Here is a 3,782-nt window from a genome sequence, read left to right on the forward strand (position 1 = left end):
TAACAGGTCTTACTTCATTATAGCTTGGAGCTCTGCATTCTGCTCTTCTCTGTCTCCCCCCCCTTTCTTTATCCAATTTAGCAACCAAAATATTCAACTTCCATGACTGAAATTGAAAAATCCGTTCATGTTATTTGTCTATTATACATATTGGAAAATTGGAAAGGATTTGAAATAAGTGTTTTTTTCATTAGCTGTCCGTATGCTGTGGCATTACCTCCCCTTCCCATTTATGATGTGCACCAACTCTGCTTGCCTTTAGAAAAATCATTAAGACCTGTCTTTCTTCCCCCCCCCCCCTCCCCAGGTGTTTGGGTCCAGTTGAGTAGAGTCTCATTTGATTGTTTAATTGTCATGTTTGATTACATTTTATGTATTAGCTAGATTTTTTAATGCTGTGGGGCTATTTTTTGTTGTTATTGTTTGTTTTTGCTGTATGCCATCTGGAGTGCCGTTGCTTGAGTTGAGCAGTCTTGTGAATCCAATAAATAAATCTATGAAATGTATTGATCTTAACTAAAATAGCACATGCTTCGCACCTAAACCACAGCCTCTTATTATTGGTGCTGTATTATATATTGGATCCCTTTTTTTGCTGTTAATCCCTGTTCTTGAGCAATGTCTGTGTTAGATTGCTCTAACACTGCGCAGTGACCCATTCAGGATGCAGATTTTCTTTTATGGCACTAGGGTGCTTCTAATCATTGCCTGCTGTCCTTACTACTATCTAAATCCGTGGTAAGAGCCTGGATCTTGACCTGGTCCAGTTTTTCATTAAATAAAACCTTGATTCCCCAAATTGCAGATGCATCTCACTGTTGTACTCAGATGCAGGGCTTTTTTTCTCATAGAACGCCCAGAACGGAGTTCCTGCACCTTTTTTGGATGGAATCTTATAGGGTAGGCAGGGCGGGTTGTATGACGTGTGTGAGTTACGGCACCTTTTTTTTTTTTTTTTTTTTAGAAAAAAAGCACTGCTCAGATGAATCAGTCTTTGATGAGATTGCTCACATTCATGCTTGAAAATGATTTGAAGACCCTCACAGTGTGCACAATTCCAAAAATGTATCCTTGAAAAGGGTGAGACCAGGGAAAGGCAATGGAATTGGGTATAGTTTGCTCAGGATTCCAGTGGAACATTTGTTCTAATAGGGATTGGAAAGGCTTTCCTCTAGAATTTGAATGTCTGTTGTTTGGAAGGAAGGCAGCAACGGAAGCTCGCAAGCAAGATTGTACAAGGATATTGCTCCAAACCAGTTGTTTTTATCATCATTAACATCTGGAAAAAAAATAACGGGCTTTTGCAAATTTATGTTCATGTTTTGTTAACATCCGTAGTCAAGATAATATGCAAGGATGGTCTAATATGTAGAACAGTAGCATCCTGTGAATAATTTATGAAAGACTTTATATATTGCAGCCATATGTCGTGCATTGAACAAATTGTTATCAAGAAATCCCTTGAGTTAAGAGTATTGTACTGTACAGGCAATTTAAATGAGTATGTCTGTCTGCCTGTCTGCCTATCTGCCTAGCTATCTAGCTATTCCAGGAAGGGTTAATGCTGAATATTGCAGCTCAGTTATATAGTTCACAGGAATTATGTCTATTGAAATTAAATTATTATATATAATTTGTTATGTTTATTTTATTTTTTAAAAAACATCTTATGCAGAGTCTGGCCCAGTTAGCCTACCCAGACATTATGTAGCTCAGTAGTTCTCAACCTTTCTAATGCCGTGACCCCAGAATACAGTTCCCCATGTTGCGGTGACCCCCAAGTGGGTGTGGCCACCAATAAGAGGGAGTAGGACAGTTAGGGAAAAGGGGAAAAAATGGCGGACAGCGTGGTTTGGCGACCCCCGTGAAATGGTCGTTCGACCCCAAATGGGGTCCCGACCCACAGGTTGAGAACCACTGGTGTAGCTATAGGCTGCACAATGATAAAAAAAAAAAACCTGTACGTTTGTATACACAAATGTCTGAAATGAGACTTTACATCACATATTTAAATTATTTTCTGGATGGCCCTTTAGCCAAGTGGTTGCTCAGTTGTCACAATTCTACATGATCATTTACTCCTTATTAGCTTTATTAGAAAGACCTGCTCCTGCAATATTGACAGTGCCAGTCCCATTTCTCCTCCCAGCTTATACTCTGCAGGCAATAGATGTGTGAGGAAACTTGCTTTTTTTTAAAAAAAAAGGGGGGGGGGGCTGTGGATTCTAGCCCGCCTTAGGGACAAACTCAGGTGGTAACCTTAGGCTAGTCTTTCAGCTCTAGGAAGAAGGCAAGGGCAAACCACTTCCGAAAACATTGCCAAAACTTCAGGGACTTGTCCAGGCAGTTACCCAGGCAGTGACTTAAGGGCACCCAAAGTAAGAAAAAAAAAAAAAACAGCAACCCAAAGCCAGTTTTGGCTGTTAAAAAATTGTTCTCCATTTTAGCTAAATCATGGAGCAAAGTTCTAAAAGGCTGAAGATGGTAGCTACGGAAACTCTGATTTCCTTTATACTTGCCATAAAGTAAAACAGAAATAGATGGTGCTTCTGTCTTAAGGGAGTCATTCCGGCATTACCTCTCTTTCTTGCTTTTTTGTCTTCATGGACAGAAGAGAGAACGGTGATACACGGACAGTCTATCCTTACAAAGAACAAGCTACTGCAATAGATGTGGGTTTTCTTCACCTTCCTTGAATTTCTCCATTCTGTGTCGCTTTTAAATCCCACACTCCAAGTCTTTATATAGGATTATTCTGGGGAAAAGAGAAATGGCGTTTGTATATGCATATGCACCCAAACTCTGTACATTGCACACGTTACCGTAGATCCCGGATATAGTTTGGGATTGACAGTGTTTTCAGAAGTGAGACTTGTCAAAGACCTCTCCCTTCTAAACTACAGGTGGATTGGCCTGTCAACTCTCCTTGAATTTCTCACTAGAACTTCGCTAGTTAGAACTGCATTCAAGAGATAAAGACTTAGAAAAATTAAAGTTCAGAGAGCATCTAAGCGCATTCTTATCCTGTGAACTGTTTTTCAGTCCCTGAAATGAACTATGCTTGTTGTCTTTTCACAAGCGTCTACACCTGGAAACCCCAAACTGTCCAATTTAAGTGGAAAAAATGATTTAGTGATTGCTACTGTTCAAGAAATGGAATTGCAAACACTTACTGATCTATTGCACAGTGCCCAGAAATCATCCACTAGATCCCAATCTGCTTTCTGCCCACCCCAGCTCCAGGCTATTCTCTTTAAAATACCTTGGATTGTGCAGTTTTTCCCAGCTGACTACTGAACAGATGTACTGTACTGGCTTGCACAGATCTTGTTGATTTCAGTTTATCTGAAATAATCATGACATCTGTTGCTTGGCAGATTTTTTTATATATAAAAGGAAACTTCTATATCTTGTGGATGGAAATTTAATACTTTTTTTCCCCCTTTGCAACCCATGCTTGTTTCCTCCATATCCAGATACCACAGTGGCTTTTGCTGTTCAAACTTTCACTTTTTCGAGATGTCATCATCAATATGGGCTCATTTGCATAGTGAAATACTTGTACATTAATTAATTCACAAGTTTAGCATTTTAGTGGCATAGTGGCTTAATAGTTAGGTAGCCTGTATTTTAATATTTTTTGTACTATAGAGTTTAGCCGTTTAATAATTTAGCTTTTGAGTCTTTCAGTGTTATAGATTTTCTTCATTTAGTAACTGTTTTCTATTTTAATTTGATCTTGTTTTAATTTGCGTAACCCACTTAGACATTTTTCTTTTTCC

The sequence above is a fragment of the Crotalus tigris genome, unplaced genomic scaffold, assembly GCF_016545835.1.
Source record: "Crotalus tigris isolate CLP2741 ecotype Arizona unplaced genomic scaffold, ASM1654583v1 scf7180000019468.24035, whole genome shotgun sequence".
NCBI classification, from domain to species: Eukaryota; Metazoa; Chordata; class Lepidosauria; order Squamata; family Viperidae; genus Crotalus; species Crotalus tigris.